This window comes from Triticum dicoccoides, chromosome 7A, assembly GCF_002162155.2.
Source record: "Triticum dicoccoides isolate Atlit2015 ecotype Zavitan chromosome 7A, WEW_v2.0, whole genome shotgun sequence".
Classification (NCBI taxonomy): Eukaryota; Viridiplantae; Streptophyta; class Magnoliopsida; order Poales; family Poaceae; genus Triticum; species Triticum dicoccoides.
This window is the reverse complement of record NC_041392.1, coordinates 92,021,343-92,032,330: the sequence shown is the minus strand read 5'-3', so window position 1 is coordinate 92,032,330 and position 10,988 is coordinate 92,021,343.

Here is a 10,988-nt window from a genome sequence, read left to right as displayed (position 1 = left end):
CTCCTCGTACAGGTCACTGTCGATGCTGATGTTCTCAGCCCCTCCTACCTCATCCACTCTACACTCCCCTAGTTCTTCTGCATCTCTCGTGCGCGGCCACGACTTGTTTGTGAGGTCTTGATCTATATTTCCATGGATGAAGTTCGAATTACAACGAGAGGAGGAGCGAGGAGGAAGATAACATGAGCTATTCTCTCTCTGCCTATCTGTCTCCAGCCGTTTTCCTTGCCATCCCGATTACAGTGGTGATAGCTGGTTATATACGTACATGGCCTAAGGCCCATTCAGGCCCAGCAAGCCGAGACGGAAGATGAGGCTTGCATGTGGGCCGCGCGATTGAACTTGGCACCTCCTCCTGTGTACTCTGCACCTTGTCGCTGACAATCCCCCTTTGTTGAGATACGGCTTGCCCCCAAGCCGGCGCGCGCGGGAATTTTTGCTTGATAACTTCAAAGTCTTCCCAAGTTGCTAAATTAGCTGAATCGCCGGACCACTGAAGGAGGACCTGAACCACCTTCTTGTCAACACGATGGATCACTCGCCTCTGCAGAACTTTCTCTGGTACTTGCACTGCCGCTTCAGGCGATGGTAGTTGAGGAAGAACTTGATGTGTGGGCTTGAGAACTTTGCGTAGAAGAGACACATGAAACACCGGATGGACCTTGCTGGTGATTGGGAGATCCAGACGATAGGCAACTTCTCCCACATGTTCCAGAATAGTGTACAGACCAAAGAATTTGTATGCCAGCTTATGATTAGCACGCGGAGCCACCGACTTCTATATATATGGTTGCTGTTTGAGAAGACCTGATCACCCACAGAAAAGCTTCTTTCATTTCTGTGTTTATCAGCTTGAGTCTTCATCCTTTGCTGAGCTTGTAGGTGTTGTTGCTTGTCTGATTCAAAAATCACTTGTCTGTGTTCAAGCCATAAGGACAGGTCTGTTGAAGCAATGGCACCAACTGGAGTAATGCCAAAGTGCCTAGGGGAGTGGTCATAGATAATTTTAAAGGGACTTTTTGTAGTGGATGAATGCCAGTTGGTGTTGTACCAATATTCACACAAAGATAACCACTTCGACCATTTGGAGGGATGTGCACTGACAAAACAACAGAGGTAGCACTCAACTTGTTGATTTACTCTTTCTGTTTGCCCGTCGGATTGAGGGTGTCGAGCTGAACTCATACGCAGTTGTGTCCCCTGGACATGTTGGAACAATTCCTTCCAAAACTGGTTGGTAAATATACGGTCGCGATCAGAGACTATTGACAAGGGCATACCGTGTAGCTTGTAAACAGAATCCAAGAAGGCCTCGGCCACTGTCTGCAATGTGAATGGGTGGTGAAGTGGTATGAAATGACCATACTTGGACAACTTGTCGATCACTACTAGGATACAGTTATAACGCCCACACTGCGGAAGCCCTTCAATGAAGTCCATGGTAACCATTTCCCATGGAAGATTAGGGACTGGCAGCGGCTGAAGGAGACCAGGATATGGTACCCGCTCTGGTTTTGCTTGCTGACAGACAAGGTGGCAATGAACTGCTTGTTTGATGAAGGTTTTCATACCAGTCCATCTAAATAGCTGACGAATACGCTTGTATGTTACTAGGAACCCAGAATGTCCTCCGAGAGGTGAGCTATGAAATGCACTGACAATTCTGGACTGTAGCTCACTGTCTGCACCCACCCAAATGCAACCATCTGTGCATAACAATTCATTCTTCAAGGAAAATTTACTATCTGCTTGCGGGTCCATGGTCAATTTCTGGACGAGTTTGAGAGCAACTTCATCATGCTGATAACTTGCAATAATATCAGGAAACCAAGCTGGAGATGCACTGGAGACAGTTTGAAGTTCAATTGTAGTATGGGGTCGACGCGAAAGAGTATTAGCGGCACTGTTTTCTATTCCTTTGCGATACTGAATAATGTAACGCAACCCCATCAATTTTGTCAGTGCTTTTTGCTGCCAACTGGTGTGTAGACGCTGATCATACAAACTAGTTAGACTGCGCTGATCAGTTTGTATAATAAATTCACTGAAGAGCAGATACTGACACCAGTGTTCAACAGCCAAGAGAATGGCCAAAAATTCTTTTTCATAGAATGATAGGGCTTGATTGCATGGGCCCAAGGCCTTGCTCACCAGGAGCTAACCTGATTTGATGGTAACCTGATCGCAAGTCGAGTTTAGTAAACCATCCAGCACCAACCAATTCATCAAGGAGCTCATCGATAATCGGTATAGGAAATTTCCCTTTAACTGTTATGGCATTGAGATGACGGTAATCAATGACTGGTCACCATGTCTCATCCTTTTTCTTGACCATCAGAAGAGGAGACGAAAAGGGACTGTTGCTAGGTCGAATGACTCCACTGGCCAGCATCTCTTGAATCTGACGCTCTAGTTCAGTTTTCAGAGCTAGGGCTATGCGATAGGCATGCAATGTGACTGGTGTTGCTCCAGGGATAAGTGGGATGGTGTGGTCATAAGCGCGTCTAGGAGGAAGACTTGTGGGAGGTTCAAAAACTTGCTTGAATTGATCCAAAACAGACTGCACTTCCAGATGAATTGAGAGGTTCTCAGTAGTGAGCAGGGAACAGAACTGTAACATAGCCACTTGAGGAAAAACTGCTGCAGAACCCAGCAGTGTAACTTCTAAACCCATATGAGAAAAGGATAACCAATGGTTGTCCCAGTCAACCAGCATGGGACTGTGTGTGGACAGCCAGTCTAGCCCAATAATGCCATCATAACTGCCTAGAGGAAACAACTTGAAGTCACAACTAAACTTATGCCCAGAACAAGACCATACTCCTTTTTGTAGCTGCTGATGACAGGGAACTGTAGCTCCATTGGCCATTTTAACTGAAACCTTCTATATAGGTGACAGATCTTGCAGTTTGGAAGCAAGAGAAGTGTCCAGAAAGGAATGTGTGCTTCCAGAGTCAATGAGGACTGTGAGATAAGTCCCTGTAACTGGACCCTGAGTTGCATTGTTTTAACTGATACATCAGTTTTCCCACCCAGTGTTGCTGCTGAAATTGATAGCATGTGAACCTCATGTTGTGCCCTATAGTTATCTGTCTCAGAATCCTCTGAATTTTGCAGAAATTCAATCATTTCTTGCACTACATGGAGTTGGACTTCTTTCCCACAAACATGGTCCTTGCCCCATCTCTCTCCACATGTAAAGCAAAGTCCCTTAGCTTTGCGAAAGGCACGCAGAGCTCCCCATTTGTCTACCGAAGAATGAGCAAGAGGGGGTCATTTCTCTTCAGATAAACGCTGGACAGACTGAATTCCACTGGCAACTGGTGGTGGTGGGAGTGGAAGAACAGAAACTTTGCGCTGAAAAGGAGTGGCCACAAGGGAAGGTGCTGAACCAGATCCCAATTCTTCATGTAACATAGCAAGTTGGTAAGCAGTATCCAAGTCCACTGGTTGTTGGATGCCTATAGCAAGTCTAACTGATGGTTTCAGACCGTCCATGAATCATGTCACATAATGAACGTTGTTGGGTGAACTCTCATATGCTGACAGCTGATCAAATAATTCTGAGAATCTATCCACATAGTCTTCGACTGAACCAGTTTGTTGTATGCTGAAAAATTTCCTCAGAATTGTTTGATGTAAGTTGCGGCCAAACCCTGATTGAAGAAGGCGACAGAACTCATCCCATGAGATGTTTGGTACTCTTCTGCACACTGATTCCAGCCATCTCGCCGCTATGCCTTCGAACAAAGCAGTTGCCAGAGAAATCCACTGCACTGAAGGAGTGCTCCGGAAGCTGAAGTAGTCCTCGCAACGCGTCTGCCACAGTTTGGGGTTTTCTCCATTGAAACGAGGAAGTTTGATTCGAGGACCGAGGCCAAAAACATCAGTAGCATTCTGTCGGAAATTTTCGATATAATTCAGTGGAGGTCTCTGAATGAGTTGATCGTGCTGCATACCTCTGATCGGAGGCGGGACATAGGTCTTATGTCCAGACCCTCGATTTTCATTATCGACGAGGTGCCCTTCGGGGCTAGTTGGGCTGCTGCCAGGTACCCTTATGGGCGTAGCCGGCATGCCTCGAAGTGGATCGGACGAATTCGCCGCGGATCGGTCGAACCCCTGACGCAGCTCGTCGATGTCGACCCCGATAGATAGCTTGACCTCGTCGATGCGGCCCGAGAGTCAATCGAGCTTGCCGTCGATTTGGGCGATCGCTTGCGCCGTCAAGTGGGCGCGGTCGCTGTTGGCCTTGTCGAAATCCGCCCGGAGCAGATCGTAGATGGCCTTGGTCTCCGGCGAAATTCGATCCATGGCTGCGGCCTGGAGCTTGTCGGCGAGGCGGGTGTGGCGATGGTGGACCGGAACGGCCGCCGGATCAAACAGCTCTGATGCCAGATTGTGAGGTCTCGATCTATATTTCCATGGATGAAGTTCGAATTACAACGAGAGGAGGAGCGAGGAGGAAGATAACATGAGTTATTCTCTCTCTGCCAATTGTCTCCAGCCGTTTTCCTTGTCGTCCCGATTACAGTGGTGATAGCTAGTTATATACGTACATGGCCTAAGGCCCATTCAAGCCCAGCAAGCCGAGATGGAAGACGAGGCTTGCGCGTGGGCCGCGCGATTGAACTTGGCGCCTCCTCTTGTGTACTCTGCACATTGTCGCTGACATTGTCCTCCTATGGTCAGCATACGACACTGGTTGTTTCTGGCAAATTAGACCTGCCTGCGCTGCTGCTGTTGTTGGTCGTCAGGTCAGCTGTGCCCAATCCAACGAGGAGCAGCAGTAGTAGGTACTGCACTTGTTAGCAACCCAGGCCCAGCTCCCGGTCCATCGGCATATGCTCGGACGTTTCCGGTGCGCATCGGACACTCCACTATAAGCAGAAAGCCCACAACATCCCAAAAGACCGGCCTGAAGGGAGTGTGGCACTCTCCCTTATAAGGAGCTCCTAGCCTCCTCCCATATCCGAGGTGGGACTAAAGTCACTGGCGTTGCCCAAGGTCAGGTTCCTGACACCCCACCCCCCTAGGGAAGCCCCCCTTAGGGTGGCATGGGGCCCAGCTCTGATACCACTTGTTAGCAACCCAGGCCCAGCTCCCGGTCCATCGGCATATGCTCGGACGTTTCCGGTGTGCATCGGACACTCCACTATAAGCAGAAAGCCCACAACATCCCAAAAGACCGGCCTGAAGGGAGTGTGGCACTCTCCCTTATAAGGAGCTCCTAGACTCCTCCCATATCCGAGGTGGAACTAAAGTCACTGGCGTTGCCCAAGGTCAGGTTCCTGACAGGACACTACAACACGGTTAAGTATTAAAGGCATTTTCTACAAGGCGTTTTGAAAAATGCCTTAGATTGTCTTCCATAGAGGCATTCTTGAAAAATGCCATCAAATGTCCCTATTTCCAAGGCAATCACAGCGAGTGCCTCCGATTATGCTCAATCAAAGGCGTTCTGAAAATCGCCTCCCGTCAGGTTTTGCACCAGCGTACAGCGTGGTAGCAAATAGATTAATAAGTTTGCGCAGAGGTTGCCAGTCCGATCCACGGCACTGCTTGTTATCGGCATTCAGAGATAAAAATTTTTACTTCGTCAGAGCCGTTGCATACCAATTTGTTTTGTCCCATACTGCTTAGCGAGAATATATTTAGGCTGTTTAAAAGGGGAGCCCTTTGATAGTCTGTGCGAACTAGATCTCATACATGAACTAAAAGTCACTGTATTCCTACGTTAGAAGGCCGGCTCCATGCAGAATAAGAGATTTGCTTGCGACGGCGGAGTTGACTAATAATAGTTTCCACCTACTCTGAACTAATACTGCTACTTGCCTGGTGGTGAGAAAATTGATTCTAATCCACACCAAACAGTGCCCCCAAATCTGCATGCTCTTGATTTGTGATGTCTGAACTTCAGCTGCACCTACAGGATTTAAAACAACTTGGTATTTTGGTCATTGGTTTCAGTTTAACAAGTTGGTTTTCTTCCAAGTTTATCTCCAAAATGCATCAACGCCGTAGAGTTTTAATTCTTCAAATTCTTTGAGAAGAAGAACGACAACAACATATTTCTCTGAATTTCCCATTTGGCCAAAACTAGACCGCAAAAATGTGCACGTACAGTATACTATTACAACAAATGTCATGTAAAATCCAGAGATGTAAAAGCGAATATATTCACTTTTTTTTGTTTTCATTTGTATTTTCTCTGGCTGTACATTATAGTGAATCATTTCTATTAATCAGACTCTTGTTGGTGAGCTCATACATTTCTAAATGGCGGGACTTCACATAGAGTCACCGAGATAGTAGTAGACGGATGAATTTGTGTGCATGTGTGGGGACGAATTTGCATCTTTGTGTACTGGTGTTGATTGCTATGATTTTTCTCAATGTTTGAAGGGTCACTAATTGTTGTATTTTTTAAAAAAGTTTGGATTGTTCAACTTTTACAAAACACTAATTTATTTTTTCCATGACTATAAGAATAATGAAGAAGTTCAAATGAAAATAACAGAGCAATTTGATGTTTATATACCAAGAAGAAAACATGCCTCACCAAGAAAATGTTAACTTTGGAGGTTCAAATTGGATAAATTGGAGAGTTCGTTAAAATTGAGACAACTAAAAAGACACACATGTGTTGTACAAAAAACAACATTTCCATGGATTTCCCCTTTTTCAAATAGAAACCCAAGAATATAAAATTTTAAAAACAAAAAAAAATACAATTTAAAATTTGTAACAAAACATAATTTTCATGTTTCTAGAAAAATCCCAGGAAGGCCAAACTAAGAGAAAGTCAAATTGTTTTATATAAAATGTTTTCCCCATTTCTAAAAAACCTAGAAGTTCAACTTTAAAAAAATGATCATTTCAAAAATTAAAAAAAACTTGGAATTCCTTGTTTCTAGGAAAACCTAGAGATTCAAATTTAAAAGACGAAGAACTCCAATGTTTATTACGAACCCAAGAAGGTCAAACTAAAAAAAGCATCTCAACACAAATTTATAAAAATAGGGATTTGCTACGTTAAAAAAACCTAGAAGTTCAAATCTAAAAAATAGAGCAGCTTGATGTTTATTAAAAACCATGATATTTTTTTGTTAGTGAAGAAATAAAAATAAGAAGTTCAAATTTAAAAATAACAAATCGATGTATATACAAAATCAAAATTTTCCTAATTATTAAAGAATGAAAAAAAGGAAGCTAAAAAGACAAGAAGTTAAAATTTGAAAAATAGAGTAGTTAAAAATTCATAAAAAAATTCATCACTTTCCGTTACAAATAAATAACACCAACAGGTCCAAATTGAAAAAACAAGAAGTTCAATTTAAAAAAAAATAGAATAGTTCAATGTATATGAAAAACCCAAATTTTCCACATTAGTAAATTATAAACCAAGAAGTTTAATTTAAAAAAAGAAGCAATTTGATATTAATTACAAAAACTCAATTTTTCCCATTAGTAACGAATAAACCAAGAAGTTCAGTTCGAGATAACCAACAAGTTGTATAATGTTTAATACCAAATTAGGATTTTTTTTTTTCCCGTTACAAATGAATGACACCAAGAAGTTCAATTTTAAAAAATAGAATAGTTAAATGTATATGGAAAACCCAGATTTTCCTCGATACTAAATAATAAACCAAGAAGTTCATTTTCAACAAACAGAGGAGTTCGATATTTATTACAAAAACCCCTATTTTTCCCATTACTAGGGAATAAATTCAGAAGTTCAGTTCGAAATCAACAGGTCGGAGCGCCGCTGCCCAGCATGCATAAAAGATGCATCATCAAGTCCCCTGTGTGCGCTTCCGTGCCGTGCCGACACAACATTGTTGTATAGCTCCTCCTGGATTGCGCGATGTGCAGGTCGAACAAAATGTTCATGGTAAGTCAAATGAAAAACTAGTGGCAGGCCAAAAACAAATGTTTGCTCGTGTGCTAGTGCCATGGAAAAGTTGGAGCTTTTTTGAGTTGTTCTTTGTGTAATACTATTACACTAAAGTTCAAATTAAAAAACTGATCATTTCAAAAATTGTAAAAAAGTTTTCCCCGTTTCTAGAAAAATCTTATAGGTTCAAATTAAAAAGACGAAGAAGTTCAATGCTTGCTACAAACCCAAAGAAGGTCATTAAAAAACATCTCAAAAAAGATTTTCTCCGTTAAAATAAACCTAGAAGTTCAAATTTAAAAACGGAGCGGCTCGAGGTCTATCAAAAAGTAGAATTTTTTTCCGTTACTAAAAGAAATAAAACCAGAAGTCCAAATTAAAAAGATGGAGAAGTTTGATAATTAAAGAAAACTTAGATTTTCCTTGTTATTAAAGAATGAAAACAAGAAGTTCAAAAATTAAATAACAAGAAGTTCAACTTTTAAAAATAGAGCGCTTCAAAATTTCATAAAAAATATTAATAAATAAAACAAAGAAGTCCATATTAAAAAGATGGAGAAGTTCGATGATTATAAAAAATTCAAATTTTCCTCGTTATTAAAGAATGGAAACAAGAAGGTCAAAAATAAAATAACAAGAAGTTCAACTTTTAAATATAGAGCGCTTCAATATTCATAAAAAGGATTAAGAAATTCAGATTAATATTCATAAAAAACTCAGATATTTTCACGTAACCGAGAAGTTCAGATTGATAACTCCTAGAAGTTCACATACTATATCGTGTGCATTTTGTGTTAAAAGGAATAAAAAAACAAAGACTAAAAGTTTTGTTGTTATAAGTTCAAGTCCTCGGTCGGAGAAAATTAAAAAAATTATTATGAGAGAGGTTTATACAAAAGGAATATCATTTGTGTAACACTAACGAATGGATGAGAAAATTACAAACGAAAATACGTCATAGAAGTTCAACGTGAAAACAGTAGGAAGTTCAGCTACTGTACTGAATGAATTTCAGATGAAAAATTGTTAAAACCCACGCGAGTATGAAAAAATGATCAACACGGGAAAATTGCGTGTTTACAGCAGTTTTCCATCGGTATATCACTTGGTCAATTTCGGTGAGTGGATGGAGAGGTACGAGCAAAAAAAGCACGTGAAAACAGAGCGAAGTTCAAGTACACATGCCAAGAAGTTCAAGTTCTTCACGCGGTGCATTTTCGAAGAATATGTTTCGCGATAAAGGCAGAACAAATGATCTCGCTATTTTAAAATTACTTAAAATAGCTAGGAATCAGAGAAAACCATCAACATGAAAAAGTTGCATATTTTCCATAGCTTTTCAACGGTATATTATTTTCCCAATTCCGATAAAGTTTGTAGAAATTACGGCGAAAATGCATTTTTAGTCATTTTTAAAATTGAATTAAAACCGTAAAGAATTGGGAGAAACAATATATACCAAAAAGTTTCGCATTTTTTCAAGCTTTCCAATGCCATATCATTTGCTATATTTGGATGTACGGTTAAAATATTAGCTCAAAAATACGAACTCAATGAAACTTGTACCTTTTCTAAATTAATTTTAAACCGTTCAAAATTAGAAAAACCTTTCAACATGAAAAGGTAGTACATTTTCATAAGCTTTCCAACGCCATATCATTTGCCTCAATTGGATTAGCCGTTTAGAAATGACATCCAAAATATGAAATCGGCTGTTCGGTTTGTGAAATTTTAGAATTTTCCAAATTACTCTTTAACCAGTGGGAATTAGAGAAAATTTCAACATGTGGAAGGAGCGGTTTTGCAGCAGCTTTCCAACGCCATATTATTTGCCTCATTCCGCTAAACGGTTTAAAAATGCAATCGAAAATACGATTCACGTTTTTCGTATGAAGAAAAAACGATTTTTAAAAATGCTCTTAAATTGCTTGCATTTTGTCAAAAAATTAACTTGGGTCATGATACTCGTGTCCATTGCTTTCCAGCGGTATATCGCAAGCTCCATTTGAACAATGTTGGCGGAAGTTCAACCTAGCCCAGGGGGAAGTTTCGGTCAAAAAACTCAGACAATAAAATTACAAAAGACGCAAGTTCATCATGACCCGAGAGAAAAATCCGCCAATGAGGAAGATTCCTATTTAAAATGGGCATTTAGTTGCTTAAAACCGTTTCTATATTACACTTACATCATATAGAACATGACCGACCAGAATAATTCATGCGGGAAGATACGGTTGCGAAGATAGCCCGAAGGTCGGGTTCGTACAGGGAGAAGTTCATATTGTGTAACTCAGGAAGTTCAAGTTGTGATCAGAATAATATTCTGATCCCGTGATCATAATATTGTTTATATATATATATATATATATATATATATATATATATATATATATATATATATATATATATATATATATATATATATATATATATATATAGGGTCGCGCTATTCGTCACCCTGGATGAGGAATAGTTATTCTTCACCCCCTCTCTAATTTGACATCAATGCAACGTATTTTCACGTTTCGTAAATTTTGTCTTATTTCATATATAAAGAGAGAAAGTAAAAAAATATATACTTGCGTAAAATATATTTTATGTTACATAAAATTATGAATGTAAGAACATAGTGTAAAACGTACATAAAATGTGATTTTTCTGGTCTTATAACCTATTTTTTATACCAAATTTTAGATATTTAATCAATATGCATGTAACTATTTATATTATAAACATAATTTATTTAGGAAGCGATCGTAAGATTACCTCGGATGAAGAATAATTTATTCTGCACCCTGAGTGATGAATAGTAACTATATATATGATCGCGCTATTCGTCATCCTGGGTGAGGAATAGTTATTCTTCAACCCCCCCCCCCTCTATTTTACCATCAATGCATTGTAATTTTACGTTTCATAAGTTTTGTCTTATTTCTGACACAAAAAGAGACCGTAAGAAAATATATTATCGCCGTAGAAAATATTTTATGTTTTGTAAAATTACAAACGTAAAAACATAGTCTAAAATACACATAAACTGCAAATTTTCTTGTCTTATGACCTATATTTTTATTTTTTATGTCAAATT